Source organism: Oryctolagus cuniculus, chromosome 15 (genome assembly GCF_051225735.1).
Source record: "Oryctolagus cuniculus isolate XC-2025 breed Fujian yellow rabbit chromosome 15, ASM5122573v1, whole genome shotgun sequence".
NCBI classification, from domain to species: Eukaryota; Metazoa; Chordata; class Mammalia; order Lagomorpha; family Leporidae; genus Oryctolagus; species Oryctolagus cuniculus.
In genome coordinates, this window is record NC_142881.1 from 17,437,456 (window position 1) to 17,456,181 (window position 18,726).

Consider the following 18,726-nt stretch of genomic DNA (forward strand, 5'->3'; position numbering starts at 1 on the left):
CCTTTCCTGGAATGACCCTGCAAAACTTTCCAGCATAAGGAGGACCTCTCCATAATAAGCTTTACATAGTGCGTGTGTGTGTGTGTTTAAAATCCATGAGAAAATCTTCACAATGTCCAAAGCTCAAACTCGGCAACTGCATCTTGAGGTTGGCAGCATTTCCCTTTTTTATGAAAAAACAACCTAAGAAACTATGGGAAAGTGCACAATCAGTGCAAATAAACCAGCAAGTCATTTCATCTTTTCACCTTGAACGTTAAAAAAAAATGCCCACGGACAAGCATTTGGCCCAGTAGGTAGGATGCTGCTTGATACACCTGCGTCCCATAGCACAGTGCCTGGGCTCAAGTGCCGGCTCTGCTTCTCATTCAGCTCTCTGCTAATGTGCACCCTGAGAAATAGTACTTGGGTTCCCACCACCCAGGTGAGAGAACCACAATGAGTTCCAGGCTCTTGGTGTCCACTTACCCCAGCCCTGGCTGTTGCAGGCATTTGGAGAGTGAAGCAGCAGATGGAAGCTCGCTTGCTCTCTCTCTCTGTGTCTCTCTGCCTTTCAAATACATTAATTAAATAATTAAAATGCCTTTTAAAGGGTTAAAAATTAGGTGCTTCTTATGTATCTGAATACTATGCCCTTTTCCTTCTACTCAATTTGTTTCCTACTAATGCTTCTACAATTAATCAGTATCTCAACTAGAACTACTGAATTTGATTTAATTAAATGCAAATGCTTCAATCTGAAATAAAAACAATAAATAACATGCAGAAAAGGTCAAGATAGGTATATGTTGAGATAAATATCTAAATTTGAACTTCTATAGTTTTGGAAATCAACAGAGAGACAAACCTCAGACAAATTCATGTTTCATTACCTCTAAATTATCTAATAAGGGAAGATGAATTTGTAACTTCTAGCAAATTGATTTACTTTGGAAAATATTCTTTCTGAGATCAACTCAGATTCAATAATTGCTTTTTATTAACTGACTCATCAAACTTTGTTTAAATGAGATTAGAAGTAAAAATTTACCCCAAATAATGAGACTAACTCTGTCATCCATAGGCATTAGAAAGTCTTCTAAATATGTTTACTTCCAGATCCTCACTAAAATGCAGAGTTAGGTTGGCAAGGTTTACGGGAATCAAAATCGTAGCTCACCTGTTCTTTAGTTCATTAGTTCTTCCAGCCATCCAACCACCCAAATGATTCCCACGTGCGTATTTTGTTTCAGAAACTAGCAAAGCACAGGAGATCTAAAGCAGGGGCCAGGAGCTTCATTTGAGTCTCCCATGTAGTTGCAAGGGCCCAAGCACTTGGGCCATCTTCCACTGCTTTCCCAGGCACATTAGCAGGGAGCTGGATTGGAAGTGGCGTAGCTGGGACTTGAACTGACACCCACAGGGATGGTAGCGTTGCAGCTGGAGGCTTAACCCACTGCACCACTACAGCAGCTCTTGGAACCTACTTTTTGTACTTCCTCTGACAACCTGAGACAATAATTTGATCACTGCTGTCTCTCAATCATCATATTCCTCTTGGAAACTCTCAAGTTCTTTATATCTTACATTGTGAAGGTGCCTTGAGTCTTATGTCAGAGAAATTTTTATTTAAAAAACTGTTTACAATTTACATTCAGTGAAACTTTCTTCCTAAACAGTAGAGAAATTAAATGAAAAAGAGTTCTGTCATATTTAGAATGATTTTTTATGATGTAGAAAATTAGGGCTCGCTTCCCTTACACAAGTTTTGGTACTTATATATGATTTGATTTTATGTTTGAGTGCTTAAGAATTGATCAGAGGTTAGTCATCAAGAGAGAGAAAATAGCAAATATTTGTACTTGCTAATGGCGTTTCACTCGTGTTCATGAGACATTCATTCAGCAAATATGTACTGGATGCACTGGGACACCCCAGGCCCCAGGCTTGCTGCTGTGGTGATGTGGAGATGAAAGTCGGCCCCTGCCCTCCAGGGACCCTGTCCAGTGGGGAGATGGACAAAGGCCTGCAGGGAGGACAGCCCGTCAGTGGCTCCCGCTAAGTCACATGCAGACAACTGAGGGATAAGAGCTGGATTTAGGCTGCACTAGAGGATTACTTTCTTATTTAAATATACATTAACAAGTTAACATTTTATTTCAGATATTTGATTATGCGTTTGTTTTAATGTGTGAAAAGAATGCATAGCTAGCACACTAAAACAATGATTCCACGGGTAGTATTCTATGTGGTAAAGCTGAAGACAATAATTAGATTTAGAAAATGTTCCCATTTAAAGAAAAAGAACATGCAGGTGTCAGGTGTCAGGCTGATGTGTCATTGCCCCGTACCCCCAAACAATTGTGATGGTACCTGAGGAAGCACTGAAGTTGGAGCTGCAGGCAAAGCAAAAGGGACACCATTTTTCAGAGGCAGGGAATCCTCATACGTGTGCCTGAGCCTGAAATAAGACACCAGCAAAGGGCCAGCGCTGCGGCTCACTAGGCTAATCCTCTGCCTGTGGCGCCGGCACACCAGGTTCCAGTCCCAGTTGGGGAGCTGGATTCTGTCCCGGTCGCTCCTCTTCCAGTCCAGCTCTCTGCTGTGGCCCGGGAAGGCAGTGGAGGATGGCCCAAGCACTTGGGCCCTGCACCCGCATGGGAGACCAGGAGAAGCACCTGGCTCCTGGCTTTGGATCAGCGCAGTGCGTCAGCCGTGGTGCGCCGGCCACAGCGGCCAACGGTAAAGGAAGACCTTTCTCTCTGTCTCTCACTGTCCACTCTGTCTGTCAAAAAAAAAAAAAAAAAAAAAAAAAAAAAAAAAAAAAGACACCAGGAAAGAGGCCCGAGGAGGGGCAAGCACTATCATGGTCCTGGGGATTCCCAAGGGTTTCCAAAAAAGCAGGCTTGAGGATGAGGAGGAGTCAGGCTGACAAACAGTGCATTTATTAGGACCCTTCCCGCATAGAACTGCTGCATCTCTGGGTTGGGTAGAACCGCAGAAGCCATCAGTTCTGTGGGCTGCAATGAACTGTGAAGTACAGATGGGGTGACCGGTAGGTGTGCACTAATCCCCAGCCTGGCCTGCTGACTTTGTTTCAAGTGGTCTAATGGGAACATACATTGTAGGGTTTCTTTCGTTAACATTTAAAAGCTGATGAAAAGCCATGTTATTCTAGAGGCAGCTAGTACATATGCAGTCGCTAGCTCTATTTCACTAACCAGTTAATCTTAATTAGCATAACTAATAATTATTAATTAAGGCATTAGAAATGGTACTGAGGAAATGTGAACTGGCTCGAAATAGTGTCACTGGCACTTCTTGAGCTGCACGGAAAGGTTATTGGACTCCAGTGACCCTGACTGGGGCTCCCTGACTCAGGATTCTAGCTTAGTCCTGTCTCTATGCATCCACAGGGGTATTCTATCAGCAGGCTTTGAATAGAAGGTTAGTTGACTCCTGCTGCTGGACTATTTTCACACCTGTCTCAGTCAAACCTTTGATGCAAGTTGCTGTCCATGTACCCTGCCTTCAGGAGAGAGGACAGGGACTTTATTGGGCTGACGGAAAATCTCGGGTGACTGCTTTGTGCCTACTTGCTAACATGTACTTTATGTATGGCAGAAGTCAGTCTCAGATATGGCTTCATTCTGACATATTACTTGGGAAGCAAGCATCACTCTGCCCTCCGTCACCTCCAACTCACTTGTCTCCAACTATAGCCGCCATCTACCAGGAAGAACCTAGTAAACGAGAATGATCAAATTCGTTGGAGTCAGATCTCAGCTAAACTAGCTCCCTCAAAGACATTAAGCAATTTGTCCAAGGTCACACAGCCAGTAGGTGACAGAAATGAGTTTAGAATGTAATGTTCCGGCTGGCGCCGCGGCTCAATGGGCTAATCCTCCACCTGCGGCGCCAGCACTCCAGGTTCTAGTCCTGGTCGGGGTGCCGGATTCTGTCCTGGTTGCCCCTCTTCCAGGCCAGCTCTCTGCTGTGGCCCAGGAGTGCAGTGGAGGATGGCCCAAGTGCTTGGGCCCTGCACCCACATGGGTAGACCAGGAGAGGCACCTGGCTCCTGGCTTTGGATCAGCACGGTGCACCGGCCGTGGTGCGCCGGCCACAGCGGCCGTTGAGAGGTGAACCAACGGAAAAAGGAAGACCTTTCTCTGTCTGTCTCTCTCTCTCACTGTCCACTCTGCCTGTCAAAAAAAAAAAAAAAAAAAAAAAAAAGTAATGTTCCTTATTACATCTTTCCAACTGACCATGGATTTTCATTCCAATTTTCTGTGGAACTTTCACACAATGTATATGCTCAGGTGCAGCCCAAGACATTTTGAGTCCACAGATCTGGGGTAGAGGCACAGGTGTCTGTTTTTTATGTTTTTTACACTATCACACACACACACACACACACACAATGGATAGTCAAAGGGCTTTCCCACGGATACTATGACTACCATCCACTGCGTGCTTTTTAATGGGCTTGGCATGCTCTGTATTATCTCATTGTTACAACAAAACACTGAATAAGGTATCCTTAGCATCTTACAGATGCAGAAACCGAAGTAGAAAGAAGTCCAAAGTGACAGCTTATTAATGGCAAGATTGAGATCCAAACCTAACCCTGCTTTTAACCACGACACTGGTTACATGCTATAGGACATAAAGTTGCTCAGAAGACCCTCTGTGGCAGGGATCACAAACCTACAGGTGACAAAGAGCAAAGTGGGCCAAACAGGAGCTGGGGTGAGCTGGAGGCACCTGCCTCTTAAAAGTGTTCTGCGTTGCCAGTGGGAAATTGGACTGTTTTAAGAGAAACTATAGAGAGAAACTGGAACTCTGACATTGCCACGGGAAACAACTTGGCAGGTTCTTATGAAATTAAACAACTAGTTACTATATGACCAGCAATCCTACTCTTAGATATTTACTCAAGATAAATGAAAATCCAAGCCCACCCAAAGATTTGTATGCAAATGTTCACAGCAGCACTATTTATAATAGTTTCAAACTGGAAGCGACCTACACATTCATCAACTGGTCAACAGATAAACTGTAGTCTATCCCTACACTGGAGTATTACTCAACCATAAAAAGGAATGGAATGCTGATATGTACAAAACAACTGGATGATTTTAAAAGCTGTAAGATAAGTGAAAGGAGGCTCTCACAAAAGACTACACACTTTGTAATCCCACTTAAGTGAAATTCCAGAAAAGGCACAACTCTAATATCGGAAAGCAGACCAGTGGCTGTCTAGGGTGGAATAGAAGAAGGAGCTGGGTGCCAAGGGACCGGTGAAGCTGTCAGAGTGAGGGCACTGCTCCGCATCTTCAAGTGTCTTGGTGGCTACACAACTGTACACAATTACCAGCACTCATTCAACTGTGCGCTCAAAATGGGTGGGTTTTGCTGTAAGTAAACAATATCCTAGTAAAACAAAACAGAGCAAAACAAAACTATGCAGGCCAAAAAATAAAGAAAAAAAAATCAGCAGGCTGCTTTTGGCCCATAGGCTTCCAGTGTTCAACCTCTGGTCTCAGTAGAGAGATTCTGTTTTAGCCATCCCTGAGGAAATAGAAAAGATGACAAGAAGTCATCCATCATCTTCCCCAGGGCTGCGCTCAGGAAAAATGATGTTCACTGCTCTCCTCCCTCTAGGAGGCCTTTCTCCTCGTCCATCAGAAGCAAAGTGCACCCATGCTGCCCCCTGGCTGTCTGACACCTCCTACCCGGGCACCCCACCCATCTCAGTTTTCAGTCGGCTCCAGCCTTCAGCCCTCCCCCAAAGGGCTCCGTGCAAGGTGAAGGCCAGGTTTACCAGGTTAATGTGTGCCCACGGAAGCGTTCATGAGCCATGCATGCCATTTACATCACCAAGCACTGGCATCCGACCAAGATGTCGCAGGAAGCCAGAATCCAAGTTCAGGTGTTACCTTTCAGCCAGGTAAGGAATGCTTTTGGGGGAACGGGCTATTTCTGGAACCCCACACATTTATCCCCACCATAGGGTGACTAGCCTGCTTTGTGCATCCACACATTTCTCATCAATATTATCATCAAACACCTTAACATTAACGCATGCAAGTGGTCTGCATGGGCAGTAGAGGACAAATAAAGCTCAGTACCCAACTGCCAAACTCAGAGCACTCTGAAGTATCAGGTGGAGGCAGCTCTTCTGCTTCCTGAGACACAAACGAGTGCCAGCCGTCCACTGCCGGACTTCTGTAAGCATCTTATAACTCGATTAAAAACCCCACTAATTATCATATCAAAACGATGGCAGTAATACAAGCTGGATGTTAAGTTAAATAGAAACAATGGTGAATCTTAAAACTGTGTTTCTGCTAGAATTAAAACCACAAAAATAAAACTGCCTATTTTTAAAAACGAAGAAAAGATAATTGTAGATATGTTGGGTTACAGTATTGGAATTTTCTTTTAAAATGCTTTCTTTTGATTTGGCATTAATATTTGTTTAATAAGTAAAAAATCAGAAGGAAAAGGAAGCACACAGACTGGGCCACTACCGGGATGATGTGTTTGTATGTTGGCCCCCCGTTACTGTCAGTGCTGACCACATTCACCCTTCCCTTTCCTCAGAGCCCTGCCAGGGACACTCAGTGATTCCATCAACCTCTAGGCAGGCTGAGGAGGTCAGCTGCTCCTTCTGAGGCTGGGGCAGCTCCCCGGTGCATCGGAAACAATGAAAGCCAGGGAACATGATGAACAAGGCAGGTGTGCACCAGAAAGATCCCCAGAGCCAGAGACCATTTGCATTCTGAAAAATTCTTAAATATGTTATCTGGACAACACATATGGTTAATATACTTCTCCTGGAAGCAAAACTGAGTTAAAAAATTCAAGTCCTAATAAAGCAAAACTGTGACTTAAAAGAAGATGTTACGGCATGCCCATGCCAGTTGTGTGGATGTGGGGAAGTCTGGTTTGATTCCAGCCCCTCCAGGCTCTCTGATGTGTGCACTGCTAGAATCCTTGGGGATCCAACACCAGCTCCCGCTACCTCTAAACCAGCGGAATGCCAGCAAGGAGTCTGATGACGCTGTGCTCAGCAGAGCTGAGAACAGGTTACAGCGGTGCCCACGCAGCAACTGAAGGGAGAATAAAGGCTAAGGATCCAGAGAACAGGCATTCAGGGTACAGGATCTGGAGAGAATTTCTGACGGCATGGGTCCCTAAAGAAAAAGTCCACATTTCAGTGGAGATCTAGCCTGTCTACACACGTAGCTTGTCATCTCTTAGAGAATTCTTGGAAAAACACTGTGAAACCAGTGAGGAACAAATAAGAATGCTGAAAGAAACATATCAATGGGTTACGTGAAAATATGAAAGAGCATGGTCCTTTAGGACACAGCAGATGCTCAACACAGAATAATGATGGTAAGGAAAAGTGCAATGTAGATTTTCAGGTCACTATCATCCAGGTATGCTAGTGGGGCATAAAGATGGGAAGGGAGGTGGCAATTCTGCACTACTGCAGACTTGGGTTATGAGGTGACCCACATTTCTACTGTTAAGATGGGAACACTGGAAAGTGAAAGGCAAAAACCTGAGAGTTGCTGACAGCCACCAACTGGATTACTCTCCACGTCCGTCTTGCGATGCACTACCTCCCTGCCTCTGTTCAAGCTGCTCCCCTCAGCCTCTGCCTGGGAAAACTCCTACTCCTCCTTCTAGGGCCATTAAAAATGCTGTGTGTTACCTGGAACCCACCCTGATTCCTCCCAGCCGCAAAGGCCTCCCTGCTCTGGACCTGCTGTGTTGAGGTTTTTGAGTACCATCCATCCTGCCTTAGCATTTTCTTCTGATTTCTTCTCTCTCTGATTAGGATGTGAGTTTCCTGAAGCCAAGAGTCACTCTCTGTATTCCTAGCAAAGTGCCTTGCACACAAATTTCTAGTTTCTCCATACATGCTTCCCAGCATAAGAGCATGAACAGAGGAAGTGAGTTCCTGCAAAAAAGTCTTTTTGATTGCTGTAGGTTAGACTTTTCTCATGAGGAACAGAGCAAGGAATTGGGGGCAGAGAAATGCGAGAGGAGGCCTGGCCTGCAGGACAGGGGCTTGTGTGAGGCTGCCATCCTCTTCATCAGGAGACCCTTCAGTGAATGCAGATGCTACGACTGCTCGGAATGGTCCCCTAAATCCTGCCTCGCTGTATTACTTGGAGGGACACTTAAACCTCAAAGAAGATTCATCTTAAGAAACTCGCACATGGGATTTCATTTTCCCTAAGGTTTCCATGCCTTGTGTCAGTAAATCATCAATAATTAAATAGCAACAGTGAAAACAAGACCACCCAGGCATACAGGCCCAAGGGCAAAGCTATAGAAATGGTTTGTATGGTCCCCTTATCTAGGGCAACTTTAAAGATCGCCCACAGTTTCCAGTTTAAAATGGTGCCTGGGCTACAATTTCTAATCCTACATCTGTCAAAGTGCCTGTCAAATTCAGATTAAAAAGATAGATGATGAAATTTATACCATCAAATCTTATATCACAAATGTCTAGAGACTGGAAGGATTTCCACTACTACAAAAAATGAACTGGATTGGAAAATGTGTAAGCACTAATCTACCTCCCACAATGTCTTTTTCTTGATATAAAATGCAAGGTTTGCAATAATCAGAAATCAAGATATTGTCTCTCCAATGAGTGGATGCTGCAACTCAGGAGGTATTTGGACATCTGTATTCATTCCTCTTTTTCCACACAGCCTATGTTGTGCCTTTTCTTTATTATTATTATTTTTTTAAGATTTATTTTATTTACTTGAAAGACAGAATTACAGAGAGAGGTAGAGACAGAGAGAGAGGTCTTCCATCCGCTGGTTCACTCCCCAGATGGCTGGCAGAGCTTCTTCCAGGTCTCCCACATGGGTGCAGGGGCCCAAGGACTTGGGCCATCTTCTACTGCTTTCCCAGGCCATAGCAGAGAGCTGGATCAGAAGAGGAGCAGCCGGGACTAGAACCCTGCCCAAATGGGATACCAGCACTTCAGACCAGGGCTTTAACCTGCTGCGCCACAGTGCTGGCCCCTAAACAAATCTTTTTTTAAAAATTCTTATCCTCTAGGGGATGCTGGGCAAATGCAGACTCTCATTATGTGCTGGCGTCCTCATCAGTGAAATGAGGGACAGGAGAGGCCGTGGAGTGACTGAGACCACTACCTGAGAGCGCACCTGCAGAGACTTTAGCCCAGAGCTCGGAGTGGTACACAGGTTCCATAAATGATGGCTTTTATTATCCACAAACTTTTGCTAAGAACAAACAAGATGCCAGCTACTGCGCCAGCACCCCGGGTTCTAGTCCCGGTTAGGGCGCTGGTTCAGTCCCGGTTGCTCCTTTCCCAGTCCAGCTCTCTGCTGTGGCCTAGGAAGGCAGTGGAGGATGGCCCGAGTGCTTGGGCCCTGCATCACATGAGAGACCAGGAGGAAGAACCTTGCTCCTGGCTTCGGATCGGCGCAGCTCCGGCTGTTGCATACAGGGACGAAGGACTTTGGCCATCTTACACTGCTTTCCCATGTGCATTAGCAGGGAGTGGGATCAGAAGCAGAGCAGCCAGAATTCCAACTGCCACCCATACGGGATGCTGGCACCACGGATAGTGGCTTAACTCACTACACCACAGCCCCGGTCTCCTAATCTTAAAAACATCTTTAGAGGGCACATTTTTATTTAATTAATTATATAAAATAGATTATGTTGACATGGTTACATTCCCAGGAGCCTCTCTTCCTTAGGGATGGACTAAATGGCTGGTATCACCACTTTTAAAAGTTTTTTGAACTTGATGGAGTTTATGTTGAGAAATGAAGTTTATATTTTTAATATTAAAAATGTTTTAAAAAATTGTTTGACATTCTCAATAAAAACGTTAAGAAGGCAGAGCTTTTATAAAGTGAGGGCAGAGGGGGCCGGCGTTGTAGCGCAGCAGGTTAAAGCCCTGGCCTGAAGTGCTGGCATCCCCTATCGGCGCTGGTTCTAGTCCCGGCTCCTCCTCTTCTGATCCAGCTCTCTGCTATGGCCTGGGAAAGCAGTAGAAGATGACCCAAGTGCTTGGGCCCCTGCATCCATGTGGGAGACCCGGAAGAAGATCCTGGCTCTGGATCAGTGTAGCTCCGGCTGTTGTGGTCATCTGGGGAGAGAACCAGAGGATGGAAGACCTCTCTCTCTCTGCCTCTGCCTCTCTCTGTAACTCTTTTAAATAAATAAATCAATCTTAAAAAAAAAAAATAAAGTGAGGGCAGAAAACTGTATAAGAATCTGAGATTAAGAAGACAAAAGGGGGGACCAGCCCTGTGGTGTAGCAGGTAAAGGTGCTGTCTGTAGTGCTGGTATTCCAAATGGTCACCGATTCAAGTCCTGGCTGCTCTGCTTCCGATCCAGCTCCCTGCTAATGTGCCTGGGAAAGTAGTGGAAGATAGCCCAAGTGCTTGTCCCCTGCACCCACGTGGGAGACCTGGAAAAGGCTCCTGGCTCCAGATTGGCCCAGCTCCGGCCCTTGTGGCCATTTGGGGAATGAATCAGTGGATGGAAGACCTTTCTCCCTGTTTCTCCTCTCTCTGTAACTCTGCCTTTCAAATAAATAAATAAATAAATAAATATTAAAAAAGACAAAAGGGTAAGAGATGCAGCAATAGTTTAGATTCAGAAAAGATTTTAGGAAAACAGGTAATGGCAACTGCGGATTAATAGTCACATAAGTAGCAGTAAAGAGTAGAAAGAATGTTGTAAAAAGTGGAATCAATGATATTGGAGATAAAGTTACAATGAGAAGAAAAAGAAGAGAGAATAAAAATAACTTAACAAAGCATGACAGGGGTGGGCACTGTGGCACTGCAGGTTAAGCTATGGTTTGGGATGCCTGAATCCCATATTGAAATACTGATTTGAGTCCTGGCTACTCTACTTATGACTGAACTTTTGCTAATGTGACTGGGAGGCAGCAGAAGATGGCTAAAGTATTTGGGTCCCTGCAACTCATGGAGGAGACTTGGATGGAATTACTGGCTCCTGGCTTCAGCCTGGCCCAGCCCCAGCTATTGTGGGCATTTGAGGAATGAAACAGCAGATGGAAGATCTCCCTCTCTTCATCTCTCACTCTCTGTTACTCTTTCAAATAAATAGATACATATTTTTAAAAAAGCATGACATAACATGAAATATATAAAACAGAGGTCTAATGTGAGAATAATAGATGTTCCTGAAACCAGAAAATTTAAAACATAAGCAATAACCTAAGACATGATTAAAGAAACCTCTTGTGGGAGGTAGAAAGACCTGAATTTGCAGGTTTCAAGTTCCTGTGATACATGCAAAATGAGTGAAAGACATCAGGTGTAGAAACATCCTGGCTAGATTATTCAATTCCAGTGGTCCACCTAAGAAAACCTATACAAACAAAACCCACAAACCTGTCCCTGTAGGGTCCAAAAATTGGTCTACCTTAGGCTTCCTTGAAATATTAAATGCCGGAAGACATAGCTCAACATCTATGAAGTGCTAAGAAGGACAGGACCTAAAATTACTACCGCTGGCCCAATATACATATACATATGATGTGTGTGTCACATGCAGTTGGTGGTAAACCCTACAATGAATCAGAATATATTCAAATCATACATCTTGAAAAAAAGGACTTGGAGATATAACCTAGTTAACCTTAAGCCTAGAAAGATAAGAAATCAATAATGGGAAAGTCACAAAAGAGAGGAGGCCACACTAAGAAAGTAATATAATCTATCAATGAAGATATATAGCATCAATATACAGCTCTAAGCTAAGAAAAGACTTAAATGTTACACAATTACAATAAATAATAGATATGAAGGCTTTTAATAGCATGGAGCAATGCTTTCAATGTAATTTTAAATAGCATAAAATTGTATATGATGAATATGGAGAAAAAACATGGAAAAATACATAGCATAAGACTAGAGTGAAATATGTCACAACTTTAACATTTTCTAATTTTAGTCATGGTGAGTGTGAATCATTTTCTCCCTGTTTCTTGATAAAGTTATTTTTCCTACAAAGCTGCTCTTAAAAACTTTTATTATTAGAATACTTTTTTAAATTAGGAAATATATAATCCTGAGACCTATGTGGAAACTTTAAGGTAAGATATTCTATAAGAAAAACAAGATAACAAGGACGATTCATGACTGAAAACTTGAAGGGAATACTTGCATCAAGAGAACAGCTTGCCTTAGGGTAGGGGAATTAAAAATAATTCTTTTCTTTAAAAAATTCTTTTACTGGCCAGCGCCATGGCTCACTTGGCTAATCCTCCGCCTGCGGTGCCAGCACACTGGGTTCTAGTCCCACTTGGGGCACCAGATTCTGTCTTGGTTGCTCCTCTTCCAGTCCATCTCTCTGCTGTGGCCCGGGAGTGCAGTGGAGGATAGTCCAAGTGCTTGGGCCCTGCACCCGCATGGGAGATTTGGCTCCTGGCTTCGGATCCACTCAGTGCGCCGGCTGTGGCGGCCATTTTGGGGGTGAACCAATGGAAAAGGAAAACCTTTCTCTCTGTCTCTCTCTCTCTCACTGTCTAACTCTGCCTGTCCAAAAAAAGAAAAATCTTTTACTACTAATATTTTGTTTGTATGTTTATGTTAGGGAATATGTGATATAAAAAGAATGGCCTCAAAGAAAACACGTTAGTTGTGTCTTCAATATGGTCATATTCCAAAAAGGAAACCTTTCTGAAGCCAGCAAACATTTCCTGTCCAGTTTCCCAAAGACCACTGAAATCTACTTTCATGTTCCATCCAATTACTATTATTACAACTTAGACCATGGCCCTTGAGGGCAGGGCCTTTTTATCTTATACCCTACCCCTACCCCTACCCCTAGTTCAGGGTTCAGCTAACACTGGGAAATATCTGGTGAATGGACAACTGAATAACAGAAGGAAAAACCCTTCCCCTTTATAGATACATTGTTTGGTACAAGATTCTCTGCATCATCTAATTTTTACAGCATCTCCAATGTTGAAAACTACAAGGTTGCTTTGCTTCAAGAATTCTCATCATTCATCCTAAATCATATGCTCCATGGAAGTCTAGCCAGAGCCAAAACCTGGTGCCATATTTTTATTTCTCTTTTTCCATTTCAAAAGGAAAGGCTGTAGCTAATTCTAATTTTCCTGCAGGCACAGGGAAGGGGAACTTTTTATGTGTGTGAAAGAATGGCACACCCCCCAGCCATCTGAGGACAGTTCCTCCCAGGAACACCTGTTTGCTCCAATTGAAGCCTGTCCAAATTGAGTCCTGGGGATCAGGAGCTTGCTCTTCAAATGTCCCACCATTCTACAATATTTATTCCCCACCTGTCTGATGGCCGTGATAGCTTGGGAATGCTCCAGCCAGGGAAAGCTGTTTCTTGGCCCTGACATGGCAGAGCTAACAGCAGCTAATGTTCACCCAGAATCTGGTCTGCATCCAGTCGCCCCAGAGTTCAAAAATGCCTTTTTTTCACAGTTTACCAGGCTTAGCAAAAGTTCTTATGGAGGGGAAGATAAATATTTTTCATCTTCACAACAATATGCTGCAAAAGCAAGTTAGACCTTTCACTTTTTATCTCTGAAATCTGATTTTTGAGTTAACATTTAGCATTACAGTCATATTAAATAGGTGCCTAATACTAAAAAGGAGGATTGATAAATTAATTTCTCGAACAAGAACACTGTTAAGATCCAGAAGGTAAAATGAAGTAAAAAAAAAATTCTTAAACACATAATTTAACATGCAATTCAGGGAAGCAATAAGAGGTGCCCACATCAAACTCCAGCCATGAGAAAACTGTACATTTGAAAAGCTTACATAAAGCCTGATAAAATAAGAGACCTTTTTATCTTCTCCAGATCCATGAGCTTGAAAATACTTTATCTATGCAATTTCAGGACACATAAAAACCCCAGTGAATAAATAAAATGTTCTTTTTTTTCTTTATACAGAAGCTTTAAAAATTATCCATATAAATAGCTTGGCCTTGAACAAACAGATTAAAAGACCTAAAAGGCTATGGCTTCAGATCATGTATACAGAATAGAAAATGAATGCTTTCTTTATTGTCCAGGCAAGTTTTCAGCTAACTAAATTTCTATAAACCCATTTGATGGGAAAGATTTCATTGGAATACATGAAAAAAAAAATCAGTATTTTTAAGTGAGACACTTATCAAATAAGTAATATGCCACGATAATGCAATAAAATAATGCCAACATTCTTTTCACTCGTTCATGAATCATGAGTCAATATGCAGTACTATTTCAAAGGGCATAACAGTTTATGAATTTGTAATATTAGTTGAGGGTAAGAAAATTCTCAATATTTTTCTAAAATTGCAGCACAGCAAGTGAAAAGGCTTTTCATAGTTGTTTATAATTAGAACTAATTAGGTGATTTCAAGCCTTTCTTATTAGCTTGAAGAAAATCTTAAACTGTTGGCAATTTTAAAACTTTTCAGCACATTTAAAGTAAAATGTAAAATTGATGCTTTGGCATCACATCAGCTTCAAGAAAAGACAGACGTTACCAGTTGTCTTTAAATTTCCTCAACACAGTTGTTGACCAAACGTCTTTCTAGCACCCCACCCCATCACCAGCAATCAGACTCTGCAGCTGGGAGCTACTACCTGGAAGCTGCCACGGAAAGGGAGATGGCGTGCCCTCCCCGTGGGTGTGGACAAGGCAGTAACTCTCAGACCTGCTGTTGCCTGCCATCTCCTCCGTGAAGTCCTACCTGCCCACCTATTCCCCAGGCTTTTCTTCTTCCTGTTATCTCCTGCAGCACTGATTTCTCTCTCACCATATAGCACAAGTTACTAAATGTTCTTGTTTCCCTCGTTTTAAAAATTTATTTCGAGAGAGAGAGAGAGAGAGAGAGAGAGAGAGAGAGAATGAGCATGAGAATGCTTCCATTTGTTGGTTTATTTCCCAAATGGCTGCATCAGCCAGGTCTGAACCAAGCTGAAGCCAGGAGCCTCAACTCTATCTTGGTCACCAACCCGGGTGGCAGGGATCTAAACATTTGTGCCGTCTTCTCTTGCTTTCCCAGGCACATTAGCAGGGAGCTGAATTGGAAGCAGAGTAGCTGGGACTTGAATTGGCATTCTGATATGGGATGCCAGCAATGCAAGCAGTGGCTTAACTTGTCAGGTGCCACAATGCCGGCCTCGTGTTGTTTCTTAACATGCACACAACAAGGCTCCCACGTTAGATATTGAGCTATCTGGGAGCAGAGTTTTCATTTTTGTTGAAGCTCCAGTGTCTAAAATGTTCACTTTTACACAGCAAACATTAATCATTTTCTGCTGAAAAAGATGCCAATGTTGTTACTGCTGAGAGGCAGGTAAGAACATGTTCTCTGTGGCTAGAACTGGTCCAAGTTTTGCCCTATCTTGGTGGAAATGACCTTGACAGGACTCCGGTTCCGCAGGTCTCAACTATCCATAAGTGCTATAGTTTGAATGTGTTCTTGAAAAGTTCAGGTGTTGGAAACTTTAATCTGAATTAATTCTGAACTGTACTCAGAGGTGGGACTTTTGGGAGGTGACTGGGGTTAGATGAGCTCGTCAGGGAGGAGCTCCGTGTTGGCATTACTGGCTTTCTAAGAAGTGGAAGGGAGGTGCTTAGCATGCTTGCTCTGTCTCACCACATGATGGCCCCTGCCGAGCTACGATGCAGCAAGAAAGCCCTCACCAGATGCAGAGCAGATGCCGGTGCCATCCTCTTGGAGTTCCAAGCCTCCAGAATCCACAACCAAATTATTTATAAACTACTCAGACTCAGGTATCTTGTTAGAGCAACAGAAAACAGACTAAGTCAACATAACAATGGTAATAATACCTGTAGTAATTCAGAGGTCTTAAGATTACTATAAATAATGACATGTGAATCTGTTTTATGAATCATAAGGCCCTATATAAATTTTAATTGTTATGATTGTCTTTAAGGACTTATGATAAATGATCTGATGTGTCAAGGAAGACATCTCTGTATTTTCAGTTTCCTTTTGAACTGTGTGGACAAATCTGAAATGAGCATTTGTTATACGCTAACACATTTCAAATGAATTTCGGTATCAAAGTGTTCAGTTAGGACACTGGACACAGTTCTTGAACAAAGCCTCATTTTTCAATATTTTTGAGAGTTGGTTGTGGACTCTAGAGAAACTTACAGAAGTGTAATGGGAAATTGCCAGAGAGAAGTGCACTAAGGGACTTCAAGAAGTTCTTGGAAAATGGGATTAAAAAATTCATCTTGGTGCAAAAAATATGTTGAAATCCATGCATATCTTGCATGCATACACATACACATTTTCTGAAAACTCTAGTAACAGAGAGACTCTGTGAAGCCCACCTGGGGATAGGAACCACTGCCCTAGGCTGGGCGCAGATGGGTTTTTGTGAAAGTACCCGGAGATCTGCCTCCTTTAAGGGATTTGAGAATTAAAAGTTAACAGTTTTTTCCTCCTCATCATAAAACCATTAATATATCAGATGGACATGACAGTAACTTTCTCTGGTACATTCGAGTTGTATGAGAAACCAGGGTATAGTTGGTTTTTTGGTAATTCCAAGCTTCTTACAATCTTTTCTTCTTTTTTTAAGTTTGCTAAAATTAATGCTCTGGCATTTTCCCCATTTATAGCCATACTTTAGTTCCAAAGTTCTTCATATATCTTTGCTAAAGTAACTAGCCTTTTAAAAAGGATATTGGGGTTAAAAAGAAATGATGAGACTTCCTATCATGTAAGTGTCTACCTCATAAGAAATGAAACAACTTAAAGTTACAAATGAAAACAATTATAATTTATGCTAGCAAGGGGGTCAGACTTAGCAATTTAAGAAATATTTTAACTATACTTTTGGATAGTGAATGTATTTCTTAACAGTATTTTTCCCTCATAAAAGAAACGAATTCTTTCTTAATACCTAGATGACACAGTCTCAAGATCTACACAGTTGTTTCTTATTATGGCTTCCCTGGACAACATTTCTGGGAAAGCACAATTCCCAGCCGTTTGCTTTGTTTACAACAGACAGAACTGCTTGTGTGGTATAAATAGGAGTCTGTCCTTAAATGCTGCTGAAAAATAAAATGTAACTATGAAAAGGGGCCATTTCCTGCCCCAAGGTGGCTTAAAAAAAAAAAAAAAACTTAGCTACTTTAGGAACAACACCAGAGCATAAATAATAATTATCAATTGCCGCATAATAAAAGACTAATTTTATAAAAAAAAAAAAAAACACCCAAACAGAATCGAGCCACGTCTTCCAGAGATGCCCTCCGAGTGGTCAGCGTCAGAAGGCTTGCTTACCCCGTGAGAGCATGAAACCCCCTTTGTCCTCCGCTCTCTGATGTATATCTATAACTCGCTCTTGTTAGTGCAGATAAGCCTCGCCTTGTCTGCCTAACTGCACTTTCAAAAGCAGATTCACAGTTGTTTGACTTTTGATCTGGGTGGCAGCGAGCTCGACCACCTGCACTGTGCGTGAGCTGTTACTGAGCCCGCTTTGTCCCATCTTATAACACAGCAAGTCTTTTAAAATGGATTTGTGAATACGCTAATTTACAATGTGAGCGTTCAAACAAAAAATATGGTGGTGGTGGTGGTGGCGGCGGCGGCAGCGGTGGCGGCAGCAGAAGGGGGAGAGTTGTGAAGAGAGAAGCCCTAGCCCGCGATTTATGAAGTTCAGCTATTGTTTACCGCCTCTGGCATTTAATGAAACAGATGCGAAAGGCCTCCCTCAACTTACAATGGAGCAGACAGTGGTGCAATGGTGTGAGGGCCTGGGATTGTAAAATGTTGTTTGGTGATGGTATACGTTAATAAATAGCCATTTACAAGGGTGGCTGAGGGCTCCCATTACTTGTTTATAAGGAAAGCTTAGGGTTCCTTGCTTTGAGTTAACAGCTCAAGGCTGCATTCAAAGAAGGCATTGATGGTGAAGGTAAAGTACACCCTTCATACTCCACATTGCATTAAGGATGCCATGCATCCTGGGAGAAAAGGAAATTCATAAAAGAAAGGTAACTGAAGAATCACGTCAAATTGTGGTTCACAATCGAGAAAAAAATACAAAATGCTTTTCTGTTGTGATTAAATAATGAAGAAAAATATTCTCTTCTTTTGAAGTTACATACTTTTTCTTTGGATCAACATGTCTACATGTAGCCAAAGTGCAACAGATGAAAAGCTCCAGGGTTGCAGCTAAATTATACCGGTGAGAACTAAGACAGCAACTCTGGAACAATTCTTGGCATTCTTGCAAAGATTCGACACAGGTAAGGCCTCTGCTAGAGTATCACGCCATGGAGGCTCTTGACCATGAGGAGCCTGCAGTCAATGCAAGAGAAGCTTGACCCTAGGGTCCTGAAGAGAACCATTCCTACAGGAAGTCCTCATCCTGTTTGGGGCAGGGATGCATCACAAGTACTAGGACTGCCTTCCAATAACCATTTATCAGCAGTTCCTCCAGGGCCCATCTCTGTGTCTAAAAGACCTCAACTAAGATGATTTTTCTTCTGTAGAACACAGTAGATCATGAAACTGAGTGTGCTTTCAGGCAGGAAATTCTAAACCAGGGCTCTATCAGAATTTGTTGAAAGTCTACACTTTGAGGGTCCTAAGGTGATACACTGGCTTTGTTCTATTTCTCTTTCACTTGGGTTTCTTCCCCTATTTATTTCAGCTCATTGAATGATACTGTGGGAA

At 42.7% G+C, this 18,726-nt stretch overlaps 1 protein-coding gene across 10 annotated transcripts in view; it reads right to left on the reverse strand.

Annotated features, from left to right (window-relative positions):
* Positions 1-18,726, reverse strand: part of VTI1A (vesicle transport through interaction with t-SNAREs 1A) — a 378,509-nt gene that overhangs the window by 116,724 nt on the left and 243,059 nt on the right. The window lies entirely within an intron of this gene.